This window comes from Oncorhynchus gorbuscha, linkage group LG08, assembly GCF_021184085.1.
Source record: "Oncorhynchus gorbuscha isolate QuinsamMale2020 ecotype Even-year linkage group LG08, OgorEven_v1.0, whole genome shotgun sequence".
Lineage (NCBI taxonomy): Eukaryota > Metazoa > Chordata > Actinopteri > Salmoniformes > Salmonidae > Oncorhynchus > Oncorhynchus gorbuscha.
Window position 1 is genome coordinate 53,115,253 of NC_060180.1, and position 15,918 is coordinate 53,131,170.

Genomic DNA, 15,918 nt, shown 5'->3' on the forward strand with positions numbered 1-15,918 from the left:
TATTGTTCCCGAATGTTTATATGTATGTGTTTCTGTTCAAGCTAAATTTGTGATGGTTTATACAACAATATATGGCGACTCCCATGGCACACGAATGTTCTCAGTCTAACTAAGGGTGTTATCACATGGTCCCTTACAGACAATTTTTGTGAACTCGGTGCGGTTGGTTTATTTTTTTTGCAGTGTGAACTCTAAAGGAACTCAGACCCCGAAACGAGCATAAATTGAGAACATCACGAGAGTTTGTCTGAGTTCGGTTGGCATGAATTCCGCGGTCCGGTTCCCTTTTTTAGGACACTGTGAACACAAAACTCCCCAGGTTCTTTTGTCATTATTCCCGCACTACACTGCTGCAACAACATTAACCCCTGCCATAGCCCCTCACATTAGTGCCACAAAATTCAGATTTTAGTCCAGATTATTTGTTTGCAATATGTGATCTATAGGCTAAGAGAGTTTCATTAACTGTTAATTCGATTGTGGGGTTTGAATAGTGTGAGAAGACGACAACATGTTTGGTAAGAATCATAACATAGGGTACAAAATATATACTAGCTCTTAAAGGGGCAGTAGCCTAAATTGGGTGTACAATAGTCAATTACAGCATTATTTAATCTGCAGTTATTCTGTTACCAATAATATTTACATGTTAATAGTATCTTCTGATTACAATTATGTCTCACTTTTTAAATAAATGCAATATATTAGCTTCCAAAATGTAAGTAGGTATAAGGTATATCTAGCTGTCCGATAACACAGTCTGATGGAATGGCTTGTCCTGCACTTTGTAAAAACCCACAGTACATTGATTGAATGTTGTAAAAAGATCTTGGTTCCTTTCTAAACATAGCAATGTAAATGCAAGGAGGACTCGGACCACAAAATAGGTGAAGTGCTTAGGCAAAAGAGTTTCAGTCCTTGTTCAAAGGTAAGGGCGGTGTGAATACAAAGAGAACTGAGAACTTTTCCTTTTTTTTCTACCCCAGAGTTCACTTGAAATAGGACTGTGTGAAAACACTCTAAATGTCTATGGTTTATATACGGTCTATGGTTAAGACTCCTTTTTTGTCTTGACCTAGATGAAGGTCTGAACTCTATTTTATAAGTACTGAATTTTTTATTCATTTAAGTTCGTTGTAATAGTCTTCGAACAAAATGCTTACACCGGACTACAAGAAAGCTTTGCTTGAACGAATATCCTAAACTGTCTGCTACGGTGCTGTCCATGGTTGCGCTTATCCTCGACGATTGTAATTACACTTTAAATACACCAGATGGCGATGTTGCCACAATAAACCCAAGGTTTTGACCCTGAAATGAATATGGAGATAATTTTTATAAATACATTGTAAATCTGTACATGTGAGTTCTTCAATGGGGTTTCAGTGTTTGAAGTAGTATGTCTTTGCTGGTGTTCTCTGGGTCTGATACAGTCAACACGGTGGATTCGGGCCTATTCTGACTCAAGGGCCTCTGCATCGACTCCGACTCGGGGGACTTCATACAGGCCGAGCTCTTCCTGAGTCCAGCGGAATCATATTAAGCTACTCGGGTTCTGGCTAATGGTACTCGAGTTGAGTACACTTCAGCATACCTGGCCCAATTTAACATTTTCAGAAGTACGCCATATATATGAGGTATTTATTCGTCAGATGATGGAAGAATAAAGAAAAAAACGAATTAATGTAATAATTTCACCTAAAATTTGCTGGGTCATTTGCAAGCTAAAATTTGGCCCATTAGGCTATTAGATGGAGAAGGACCGTAGAGAATCTATGCTATAAATTCATTAGATTTTATTACATATTATTTGGGGAACTCCACTCACACTAATTCTATTAATTTCAGTTCTTCGGACAATTCTGGCTTAATATCATGGCATTAAGAATTTTTAGGCATATACTGGTGGCCATTGTTACGTTCCCCAGTTTATGTGTTGTAGTTTGTGTATTTGCATGTGTTTATTTCAGGAAATCGCTTCCTGAAATCCCTCAAGCAGCTGATTGATCGACTCCATGGCTAATTGGAGAGCTGACCCCGCCCCCTCGTCAAGACGCAGCTGTCTCCAATTACCCATTCAATCTGAAGTTATATAAAAGCCAGTGTTCTGTTCAGGAGAGAGATTTGCTGGGAGGTCATTGCAGAGATTTTACTAGGGAGATTTGCTGGGAGTTCATTGCTGAGATTTTGCTGGGAGTTCATTGCTGAGATTTTGCTGAGATTTTATTGCTGAGATTTTGCTGGGAGTTCATTGCTGAGATTTTGCTGGGAGTTCATTGCTGAGATTTTGCTGGGAGTTCATTGCTGAGATTTTGCTGAGATTTTATTGCTGAGATTTTGCTGGGAGTTCATTGCTGAGATTTTGCTGGGAGTTCATTGCTGAGATTTTCTGGGAGTTCATTGCTGAGATTTTGCTGAGATTTTATTGCTGAGATTTTGCTGGGAGTTCATTGCTGAGATTTTGCTGAGATTTTGCTGAGATTTTATTGCTGGGAGTTCATTGCTGGGAGTTCATTGCTGGGAGTTCATTGCTGGGAGTTCATTGCTGGGAGTTCATTGCTGGGAGTTCATTGCTGGGAGTTCATTGCTGGGAGTTCATTGCTGGGAGTTCATTGCTGGGAGTTCATTGCTGGGAGTTCATTGCTGAGAGTTCATTGCTGGGAGTTCATTGCTGGGAGTTCATTGCTGGGAGTTCATTGCTGGGAGTTCATTGCTGGGAGTTCATTGCTGGGAGTTCATTGCTGGGAGTTCATTGCTGGGAGTTCATTGCTGGGAGTTCATTGCTGGGAGTTCATTGCTGGGAGTTCATTGCTGGGAGTTCATTGCTGGGGGTTCATTGCTGGGAGTTCATTGCTGGGGTTCATTGCTGAGGGTTCATTGCTGAGGGTTCATTGCTGAGGGTTCATTGCTGAGGGTTCATTGCTGAGGGTTCATTGCTGAGGGTTCATTGCTGAGGGTTCATTGCTGAGGGTTCATTGCTGAGGGTTCATTGCTGAGGGTTCATTGCTGGGAGTTGGTATGTTTTGTGAGTTTGTTGCTCAGAGCTTATTTGATGTCCTTTGTTTGTTTGTGAAAGAGGCCCGCGGGCATACATATACCCGTAGCATATTCACTGTCTAGGCCCACTAGGTAAGACCTGGGCGGACCACCCCCTGTAATTTGGTTAGGACACCAGGTGGTGCTAAATTAGGTAAGTAGTGGGTAGGCAGGTAAAATAGGAGAGGGGGGGGCTTTGAGATTTACTTTCTTTGCTTTGGTTCCGTCCAGCCCCTTTTCCCCATATTACCGTGTGAAGGAATAAAGTCCATGTAAACGGTACCACATTCTGCCTGTTGTCATTCTTACTTGCACCTACAGTCCATACCTTTTTCACTTCACGGAGAGTTTAGTTGTAGCAGGGTGTTGCGTTCCCTCTTCATAGGGGCTTGCGTAACAGCCATGTGAATGTTAGGACGACTTGGAATACATGATCCACGACAGACAGCACATCTCAGTGTCATAGGCTATAGCCTATTTTTCTATAGTAGGCCTATCGGTAAACGCTGAAACATCCTGACAAAATACACCATATAAGTGGCCTAATGTAATTTTCTGGACTTTGTAAACTGTTGAAAATAAACCCATAACTGATCCAAATGGTTGTATTATAATCAGGGCTTTATTTAGGCATAAAACACAAACGGAAGTTCGAGCGGTAATTCAAATGATCTTACATCACTGCAATTTACAGCCCAGACAATATTTGTGTAGTAATAATAATAAATTACTAATTGCACGGTGTTGTAGCCTAGGAGGTGTAGTAATTATATTTTCTAAAAACGTAGGCTTATCAATAGTGGCGCGTGCACAGCGCAGCCTGGAGGAACGCAAAGGCCTAGCCTATATCTTCCATTTGATAATCTGCTATTTAGGCTGAAGGAGTGATGCAGCCTACAACCATGCATGTTGAATTATTGCAGTAGACTAAACTGTTACACATGTAGTCTATAGCCTAAAATAGCTAAATAAATACCATAACAATAGAAAAAATAATGGCGCTCGAAATGTCATGATTTTGGGTTTGATTCTCGGAGCCACAAACTGAACCCATGCATACTGCCGCTTTAGATTAAAAACGTCTGCTTAATGTCACATTCATTATTTTTGCACACCTCTCCCAATCAACACCAGTGATTGCTTTATGCCTCGCTTTGTCTCTCTAAAATGTCAATATGCCTTGTATAGTTATCATTGTTTTAGTTTACAGTGGAGCCCCTAGTCCCACTCTACATGCCTCAGATCCCCCCCACCCACACACATGCTATGGACTGCCTTCAAATTCTGAGGAGACGGAAGAAAATAAAACGGCCTTATCTAAACCAGGTAAATTATACATTTTATCACCAACTGTAACTTTGTCATAGTGTTTATTTGTCATGACTCAAAACAAAGTTTAATTCAAGATTAAGACCTAACATCACCAAGATGCTACTATTTCCTATCTGTTTTACAAATCTGTGATTGTAATTTTCAACATAGCAAATAGCAGCTTGCTGAAGTATCCTTAATAGGAAGCTAGCATTCCCTCTAAAGCAGGTATTCCCAAACTGGCAATGCCGCCAGGGGTAAACCAAATACAAATGTGATTCACAAAAAAAAAAAATATATATATTCACATTTTCAAACAGTACAATTACATTTTCCAACGGGGCTATACATTTGGGTGAGTTTTTTTTCTCGCCTGAGTAGCCTTGTTTCACTGCCAAAAATAAAATTAAACCATCCAGTGTTCATCGAAATAACATCACAATGTCAAATACAGGTAGCCTAGTCAAATAATTTACCTCCAATCACATTAATCGTTACTCTTGTGCAGACATTTAGAAACGAAACATGACATTTTGAAAAATAAGCCACTTTTTTTTTGAGTGAGAATAAATACGTCTTTTGAGTAGTAAGACATGTATAAAAGCAACAGGTACCATTAATAAGAAAGGGCTAGAAGCATCTTATATGGTGAGCTACCGAGTAGCTAGGACAGGCAAGCCCCATACTATTGTGGAGGACTTAATTCTTCCCGCTGCCACGGATATGGCTGGGACAATGCTGGGGGAAAAGGCCAAAAAAACTATACAGACAACGTCTCCATCAAACACTGTTTCACTAAGAATCAGTGACATGGCAGGAGATGTTTTGAAACAATTACTGCTTTGCATACAAGCCAGTGAATTATACGCGTTACAGCTGGATGAATCAACAGATGTGGAGGGCCTGGCAAGGCTCATGGTATATGTCTGTTACGTTTATGGTGGGTCAATTAAAAAAGACATCCTCTTCTGGAAACCAGGACAACATGAGAGAATATTTTTTAAGTACTGAACAGCTTTGTGACATCAAATGGACTTTGGTGGTAAAAATGTGTTGGTATCTGTACTGATGGCGCAAAAGCTATGACAAGGAGACATAGTGGAGGCTAACCGCAAATACTACTTGTGGCTAATACTTATTGTGGCTAGCTTCACATAGATGGGTCTGGTCACACTTAAAATAACTGTCTTATAAATTAGGGTTATTTTAGATGATGACACCTAGCTATATAGTTAGCTAGCTAACGATAGCTACTGAAACGGATTATGTCATTGTGCTATGTTTTTGGGGAAGAACATTATTTGCATCCATGAACTAGCTAGCTTTTTTTATGACCAGCACTGTGTGCGTGAGACAACTTTACCAGCATCATAGAATACGTATCGACGAATCGTTGTGACATATGAAATACGAGTGATAGTGTAATCAATGTTTAATAACTACGTAAAAAATGTATTAAGGCGTTGAAATATTATGCGACGTGCAGTCATATTCAGGTCCTGATTGGTCAAAAAGCTTATTTGACACAGCAAATAGTGTTATTTGACATATCTTTTTGACATACAAGGACCCAAACGGCGTTCCATAGAATTCCTGATTGAGAATGAAATGAACAACAAAACAGCACAGCAAGTAAGTGAAAGAAATATGTTTTCATTATATTTTACTGGTAATGGGGACATATGTAAATAACAACAACAACTTTTTGGTCAGTGTGTGTGTGTTTGCAACCTTTATTTAACTAGGCAAGTCAGTTAAGAACAAATTCTTATTTACAATGTCGGCCAAACCCGGACGGCGTCCTATGGGATTCCAATCATGTCCGGATGTGACACAGCCTGGATTCGAACCAGGGACTGTAGTGATGCCTCTTGTACTGAGATGCAGTGCCTTACACCACTGTGTCCATGTGTGTTAACTATTTAACTAGAATGCTTAAAAGGATGCAAACATTTTAAATATTGGTTATCGGTATCGGGTTTTTTGGCAAGGAAAATATCGGATATCGGTATTTGCCAAAAATGTCATATCGGTACATCACTCGTTAAGACACTGATGCCCTTTGCAACTATGTACCTATGTGAGAGTGGATTCTCAGCCCTCACTAGCATGAAACCCAAATACCGGCACAGACTGTGTGTGGAAAATTATTTAAGACCGACTCTCTCCAATAAAACCCAACATTGCAGACGTATGTGCATCCTTTCAAGCACACCCTTCTCATTAACCTGTGGTGAGTTATTCACCATTTTTGATGAACAAATAGGGTTTTATATGTAAGATGGCTAAACAAAGAGCAAAATTATTAGTTAGTATTATCTTATTATTTGTGCCCTGGTCCTATAAGAGCTCTTTGTCACTTCCCACGAGCCGGGTTGTGACAAAAACTGACACTCATTCTTATGATTAATAAATGTATCGTATAGTGTGTGTGTGGCAGGCTTACAATGATTGAAAGTGCACTGACCCTGTTGCTAGAGCAGGTACGCAGCTGGAGGTTGAATGTTTGAAGGGGTACGGGACTATAAAAAGTTTAGGAACCACTGCTCTAAAGGAACAAGAAATACACAATCCAGCAGTGGTGGCTGCTGCTCGAGCCGAACTCAGTGCCTGTCTTTCCAGCGGTTGTTGTGAAAATCAGTCAGGTGGTTAACAGTCGAGGCCAGCTGGAGAAAATACCCAAAATTTGTAGCTATTGTAGTTCATCGCAGTTGCTAATTACTTTGACATTGCAGCTAGCTTCATTTTGCCCATTATTAACGTCAGCTAACGTTAATGTTAGCTATCTATCTTAGCTAGCCACCTGTGCTCTAACAGTTAGCTTAGTCAATACGGTTAGGTTCTAGCCTATGTGATAATAGTTAATGAGTTGAGCAAGCTAGTGTCTTTGTTTGTAAAACATCGGTAGTCTAGCTATGACTAGGCAAGAAAGCACCCGGTTAACATAGCTAGCTAACATTATCTAGCTAGCTAGGTAGGTCCAGTGTCACTGGCAGTGAGACACAAAGGACTCACGTGAGCCTAATGCCCCGTGTACACTAACACACGGTGCCGCACGGTGAAACACCGCTTCCTATTCATTTTCAATGGAAGGAAATTGATGAGAAGCTTAGAGGGTGGGGACCGTTGGGCGGCGCAAACGTGGCATGGTAGGCAGTGAAAAAGTAAGAAATTTCCCAACTTTATGCAAATCACCAGTGGCGACTGCTGGGCGATGACCAATCATATCGAGTGGTTCCCATGATGAATTTGATGCTATGCGACCCAAGGCTGGAGACTTTCTTCAGCAAAGATGGCTGACAAAAATACTAGGGTGGTTGCAAATGTACACTACCGTTCAAAAGTTTGGGGTACTTAGAAATGTCCCTGTTTTTGAAAGAAAAGCACATTCTTTGTCCATTAAAATAACATGAAATTGATCAAAAATACAGTGTAGACATTGATAATGTATTAAATGACTACTGCAGCTGGGAACGACTGATTTTTAATGGATAATCTACATAGGTGTACAGAGGCACATTATCATCAACCATCACTCCTGTGTTCCAATGGCATGTTGTGTTTTTTTTTCACCTTTATTTAACCAGGTAGGCTAGTTGAGAAAAAGTTCTCATTTGCAACTGCGACCTGGCCAAAATAAAGCATAGCAGTGTGAACAGACAACACAGAGTTACACATGGAGTAAACAATTAACAAGTCAATAACACAGTAGAAAAAAATGGGCAGTCTATATACAATGTGTGCAAAAGGCATGAGGAGGTAGGCGAATAATACAATTTTGCAGATTAACACTGGAGTGATAAATGATAAGATGGTCATGTACAGGTAGAGATATTGGTGTGCAAAAGAGCAGAAAAGTAAATAAATAAAACTGCTCTTCTCTGTATCACGGAGGCGCTCCGCACCGCTAAAGCTAACTCTCTCTCCTCTGCTCTCATCCTTCTAGACCTATCGGCTGCCTTCGATACTGTGAACCATCAGATCCTCCTCTCCACCCTCTCCGAGTTGGGCATCTCCGGCGCGGCCCACGCTTGGATTGCGTCCTACCTGACAGGTCGCTCCTACCAGGTGGCGTGGCGAGAATCTGTCTCCTCACCACGCGCTCTCACCACTGGTGTCCCCCAGGGCTCTGTTCTAGACCCTCTCCTATTCTCGCTATACACCAAGTCGCTTGGCTCTGTCATAACCTCACATGGTCTCTCCTATCATTGCTATGCAGACAACACACAATTAATCTTCTCCTTTCCCCCTTCTGATGACCAGGTGGCGAATCACATCTCTGCATGTCTGGCAGACATATCAGTGTGGATGACGGATCACCACCTCAAGCTGAACCTCGGCAAGACGGAGCTGCTCTTCCTCCCGGGGAAGGACTGCCCGTTCCATGATCTCGCCATCACGGTTGACAACTCCATTGTGTCCTCCTCCCAGAGCGCTAAGAACCTTGGCGTGATCCTGGACAACACCCTGTCGTTCTCAACTAACATCAAGGCGGTGGCCCGTTCCTTTAGGTTCATGCTCTACAACATCCGCAGAGTACGACCCTGCCTCACACAGGAAGCGACGCAGGTCCTAATCCAGGCACTTGTCATCTCCCGTCTGGATTACTGCAACTCGCTGTTGGCTGGGCTCCCTGCCTGTGCCATGAAACCCCTACAACTCATCCAGATCGCCGCAGCCCGTCTGGTGTTCAACCTTCCCAAGTTCTCTCACGTCACCCCGCTCCTCCGCTCTCTCCACTGGCTTCCAGTTGAAGCTCGCATCCGCTACAAGACCATGGTGCTTGCCTACGGAACTGTGAGGGGAACGGCCCTACGGCCCTCTGATCAGGCCCTACACCCAAACAAGGGCACTGCGTTCATCCACCTCTGGCCTGCTCGCCTCCCTACCACTGAGGAAGTACAGTTCCCGCTCAGCCCAGTCAAAACTGTTCGCTGCTCTGGCCCCCCAATGGTGGAACAAACTCCCTCACGACGCCAGGACAGCGGAGTCAATCACCACCTTCCGGAGACACCTGAAACCCCACCTCTTTAAGGAATACCTAGGATAGGATAAGTAATCCTTCTCACCCACCCCCCCCTTTAAGATTTAGATGCACTATTGTAAAGTGACTGTTCCACTGGATGTCATAAGGTGAATGCACCAATTTGTAAGTCGCTCTGGATAAGAGCGTCTGCTAAATGACTTAAATGTAAATGTAAAATGTAAAAAACAGTATGGGGATGAGGTAGGTGAAAATGGGTGGGCTATTTACCAATATACTATGTACAGCTGCAGCGATCGGTTAGCTGCTCGGATAGCTGATGTTTGAAGTTGGTGAGGGAGATAAAAGTCTCCAACTTCAGCGATTTTTGCAGTTCGTTCCAGTCACAGGCAGCAGAGTACTGGAACGAAAGGCGGCCAAATGAGGTGTTGGCTTTAGGGATGATCACTGAGATACACCTGCTGGAGCGCGTGCTACGGATGGGTGTTGCCATCGTGACCAGTGAACTGAGATAAGGCGGAGCTTTACCTAGCATGGACTTGTAGATGACCTGGAGCCAGTGGGTCTGGCGACGAATATGTAGTGAGGGCCAGCCGACTAGAGCATACAAGTCGCAGTGGTGGGTGGTATAAGGTGCTTTAGTGACAAAACGGATGGCACTGTGATAGACTGCATCCAGTTTGCTGAGTAGAGTGTTAGCTAATCAACGTTTATCATTTTAAAAGGCTAATTGATAATTAGAAAACCCTTATGTTAGCCCAGCTGAAAACTGTATTTCTGATTAAAGAAGCAATAAAACTGGCCTTCTTTAGACTAGTTGAGTATCTGGAGCATCAGCATTTTTGATTACAGGCTCATAATGGCCAGAAACAAAGAACTTTCTTCTGAAACTCATCAGTCTATTCTTGTTCTGAGAAATGAAGGCTATTCCATGGGAGAAATTGCCAAGAAACTGAAGATATCGTACAGCGCTGTGTACTACTCCCTTCACAGAAGAGCGCAAACTGGCTCTAACCAGATAAGAAAGAGGAGTGGGAGGCCCGGGTGCACAACTGAGCAAGAGGACAAGTACTTTAGAGTGTCTAGTTTGAGAAACAGACGGCTCACAAGTCCATAACTGGCAGCTTCATTAAATAGCACCTGCAAAACACCAGTCTCAACGTCAACAGTGAAGAGGCGACTCCGGGATGCTGGCCTTCTAGGCAGAGTTCCTCTGTCCAGTGTCTGTGTTCTTTTTTCAACTTAGTCTTTTATTTTTATTGGCCAGTCTCTCTTCACTGTTGATGTTAAGACTGATAAAAAAATTATTAAGAAAACCAGTCAATCAATCAATTTATAAAGACCTTCCTACATCAGCTGATGTCACAAAGTGCTGTACAGAAACCCAGGCTAAAACCCCAAACAGCAAGCAATGCAGGTATAGAAGCACGGTGGCTAGGAAAAACTCTTGAGAAAGGCAAGAACCTAGGAAGAAACCTAGAGAGGAACCAGGCTATGAGTGGTTGCCAGTCCTCTTCTGGCTGTGCAGGGTGGAGATTATAACAGAACATGGCCAAGATGTTCAAATATTCATAGATGACCAGCAGGGTCCAATAATAATAATCACAGTGATTATAGAGGGTGCAACAGGAGTGAACAGGTCTGCACCTCAGAAGTAAATGTCAGCTGGCTTTTCATAGCCGATCATTCAGAGTATCTCTTCTGCACCTGCTGTCTCCAGAGAGTTGAAAACAGCAGATCTGGGGCAAAGTAGCACATCCGGTGAACAGGTCAGGGTTCCATAGCGCAGTGAGAACAGTTGAAACTGGAGCAGCAGCACGACCAGGTGGACTGGGGACAGCAAGGATTCATCAGGCCAGGTAGTCCGGGGGCATGGTCCTAGTGCTCAGGTCCTCTGAAAGAGAGAGAGTTAGAGAGAGCATACTTAAATTCACACAGGACAGCCCACAGGAGAAATACTCCAGATTGAACAGACTGACCCTAGCCCCTCGTCACAAACTATTGCAGCATAAATACTGGAGGCTGAGACAGGAGGGGTCAGGAGACACTGTGGCCCTGTCCGATGATTCCCTCGGATAGGGCCAAACAGGCAGGATATAAACCCACCCACTTTTCCAAAGCACAGCCCCCACACCACAAGAGGGATATCTTCAACCACCAACCTACTATCCTGAGACAAGCCCGAATATAGCCTATGAAGATATCCCCCACGGCACAAACCCGAGGGAGGGGCGCCAACCTAGACAGGAAGATCACGTCAGTGACTCAACGCACACACTCCTCCTATGGATGGCATGGAAGAGCACCAGTAAGCCAGTGACTGAGCCCCTGTAATAGGATTTGAGGCAGAGAATCCCAGTGGAGAGAGGGAAACAAGACAGGCATAGAAAGTAAGGGCGGTTCGTCGTTCCAGTGCCTTGCCATTCGCCTTCACACTCCTGGGCCAGACTACACTCAATCATAGGACCGACTGAAGAGATGAGTCTTCAATAAAGACTTAAAGGTCGAGACCAAATCTGCGTCTCACATGGATAGGCAGAAGGTTCCATAAAATTGGAGCTCTATAGGAGAAAGCCCTGCCTCCAGCTGTTTGCTTAGAAATTCTAGGGACAATACTGAGGCCTGTGTCTTGTGACCGTAGTGTACGTGTAGAAATGAACGGCAAGACCAAATCGGTAAGATAGGTAGGAGCAACGCCATGTAATGCTTTGTAGGTTAGCAGTAAAACCTTGAAATCAGCCCTAGCCTTAACAGGAAGCCAGTGTAGAGAGGCTAGCACTGGAGTAATATAATATTTTTGGGGTTCTAGTCAAGATTCTAGCAGCCGTGTTTAGCACTAACTGAAGTTTATTTCGTGCTTTATCCGGGTAGCCGGAAAGTAGAGCATTACAGTAGTCTAATCTAGAAGTGACAAAAGTGCCATTTTTTGGACAGAAAGTTTCAGATTTTTGCAATGTTACATAGATGGAAAAAAGCTGTCCTTAAAACAGTCTTGATATGTTCGTCAAAAGAGAGATCAGGGTCCAGAGTAACGCCAAGGTCCTTCACAGTTTTATTTGAGACTACTGTACAACCAAGATTAATTGTCAGATTAAGATCTCTTTGTTTCTTGGGACCAAGAACTAGCATCTCTGTTTTGTCCGAGTTTAAAAGTAGAACATCTACCTCCTTCTGTCTGAAACACAGGCTTCCAGGGAGGGCTATTTTGGGACTTCACCATGTTTCATCGAAATGTACAACTGTGTCGTCCGCATAGCAGTGAAAGTGAACATTATGTTTCCGATTGACATCACCGAGAGGTAAAAATTATAGGGAAAACAATAGCCATCCTAAAACGAAGCCTTGAGGATCACCAACATTTATCAGACAAACTAATATCTTTCCGACAGATAAGATCTAAACCAGGCCAGATCTTGTCCGTGTAGACCAATTGGGGTTTCCAATCTCTCCAAAAGAATGTGGTGACCGATGTTATTAAAAGCAGCACTAAGGTATAGGAGCACGAAGACAGATGCAGAGCCTTGGTCTGACGCTATTAAAATGTAATTTACCACCTTCACAAGTGCAGTCTCAGTGCTATGATGGGGTCTAAAATCAGACTGAAGCATTTCGTATACATTGTTTCTCTTCAGCAAGGCAGTGAGTTGCTACGCAACAGCTTTTTCATTTTTTTTGAGAGGAATGGGAGATTTGATATATGCCGATAGTTTTAAAATTATTTTCTGGGTCAAGGTTTGGCTTTTTGAAGAGAGGCTTTTTTACTGCCACTTTTAGTGAGTTTGGTACACATTCGGTGGAAATGGGGCAGTTTTTTATGTTCAACATAGGAGGTCCAATCATAGGAAGCAGCTCTTTCAGTAGTTTAGTTGGAATAGGGTCCAGTATGCTGCTTGAAGGTTTAGAGGAATATGACTATTTTCATCAATGTGTCAAGAGATATAGTATTAAAAAACTTGAGTGTCTCCCTTGATCCTAGGCCCTGGCAGTGTTGTGCAGACTCGGTACAACTGAGCTTTGGAGAAATACGCAGATTTAAAGAGGAGTCCGTAATTTGCTTTCTAATGATCATGATCTTTTTGTCAAAGTAGTTCATGAGTTTATCACTGCTGAAGTGAAAGCCATCCTCTCTTGGGGAATACTGCTTTTTAGTTAGCTTTGCGACCATATCAAAAATACATTTAGGATTGTTCGTATTTTCCTCAATTAAGTTGGAAAAATAGGATGGTCGAGCAGCAGTGAAGGCTCTTCGATACACCTGTATTTGTATCGAATAACTATTTGGCCTACCGGCCAAACCCTCCCCTAACCCGGTCGACGCTGGGCCAATTGTGCGCCGCCCCATGTGTCTCCCGGTCACGGCCAGCTGCGACAGAGCCTGGAAGGCATGCATCAAGGACCCCACACACCCCAGCCACGGGCTGTTCTCTCCCTAACTTTCGGGCAGATCAGAGCATGAGGTCCAACAGGCTCAGAGACCGTTTCTATCTACAGCAGGGATGGGCAACTTTGATGGGGGCGGGGCCAAAAAATCTAAACTCATGAGGGGCCGCAGTTGCTTGCGAGTCTTGGTACCCACAGCCCCCCCAATTTCCAACAATTCTACACACAAGGAAAAGTATGTGAACCCTTTGGAAATACCTGCATTTCGGCATAAATTTGATCTGATATTCATTTAGGTCACAATAGACAAACAGTCTGCTTAAACTAATAACACAAATTATACATTTTCATGTATTTATTGAACAAACTGTGTAAACATTCACAGTGCAGGGTGGAAACAGTATGTGAACCCTTGGATTTAATAACTGGTTGACCCTCCTTTGACAGCAATAACCTTAACCAAATGTTTTCTGACAGTCAGGAGGAATTTTGGACCATTCCTCTTTACAAAACTGTTTCATTTCAGCTATATTCTTGGGATGTCTGGTGTGAATTGCTCTATTGAGGTCATGCCACAGCATCTCAATCGAGTTGAGATCAGGACTACCTGGGCCATTCCAGAAGGCGTATTTTTTTTCTGTTGAAGCCATTCTGTTGTTGATTTACTTCTGTGTTTTGGGTTGTTGTCCTGTTGCATCACCCAACTTCTGTTGAGCTTCAATTGGCAGACAGCCTTACATTCTCTTGCAAAATGTTTTGATAACCATGGGAATTCATTTTTCTGTCGATGATACAGTAGCAAGCTGTCCAGGCCCTGAGGCAGCAAAGCAGCTCCAAACCATGTTGCTCCCTCCACCATACTTTACAGTAGGGATGAAGTTTTGATGTTGGTGTTGGTGTGCTATGCCTTTTCTTTCTCAACACATGATGTGTTTCCTTCCAAACAACTCAACTGTAGTTTCATCTGTCCACAGAATATTTAGCCAGTATCGCGGTGGAACATCCAGGTGCACTTCTGCAAACTTCAGATGTGCAGCAATGTTTTTTTTGGACAGCAGTGGCTTCTTCCTTGGTATCCTCCCATGAACACCATTCTTGTTTAGTGTTTTACGTATTGTAGGCTCGTCAACAGAGATGTTAGCATGTTCCAGAGATTTCTGTAAGTCTTTAGCTGACACTCTAGGATTCTTCTTAACCTCTGAGCATTCTGTGCTGTGCTCTTGCATTCATATTTGCAGGACGGCCACTCCTAGGGAGAGTAGCAAGAGTGCTGAACTTTTCATTTATAGACAATTTGTCTACCATGGACTGATGAACAAGGCTTTTAGAGAAACTTTTGTAACCGTTTTCAGTCAACAATTCTTAATCTTAGGTCTCCTGAGATCTATTTTGTTCGAGGCATGGTTCATCTCAGGCAATGCTTCTTGTGAATAGCAAACTCAAATTTTGTGAGGCAAGGCAGCTCTAACCAACATCTCCAATTTCGTCTCATTGATTGAACTCTAGGAAAGCTGACTCCAATTAGCTTTTGGAGAAGTCATTAGCTAGGGTTCACATACTTTCTCCAACCTACTCTGTGAATGTTTAAATTTATTCAATATAGACAATTTGTGTGTTAGTTTAAGCACACCGTCTATTGATGTGACTTAGATGAAGATCAGATCACATTTGAGGACCAATTTATGAAGAAATCCAGGTAATTCCAAAGGGTTCACATACTTTTTCTTGCCACTGTACATAAGAGAACTACTGATGCACAACCAAATTTCACCTGGTGTATTCTACTATTCTAACTCGCAACAGTAAATTGAGACCCCATCCCTGATCTACAGCCATCCAACTGCTGAACACTTGAACTGAACTGACCTCCTCCGCACACATCATAACTGCTGCTACCAGACTCTTATTATACTGCTCAATTTATACTTGCCCCCCATACACATGTAAATATTGTACTATAAATTGTGCCTTCCTGTATTATACTTATGCGAAAGAAACTGTGTTATTCTATTTCCATCGACTTCACGTTCGCATTCTTATTTTTGTACCATTTCTTATTGTTGAAAAGGAACCTGCAAGTAAGCCTTTAGTTGGACGATGTATACCATGTGTATCCTGTACATATGACTAATAAAACTAGAAAGTGAAACTAGTTCATCCAAAGTAAAAGTGACATTTTGGTTTTCTAAGTAGTCTATGGACAAGGT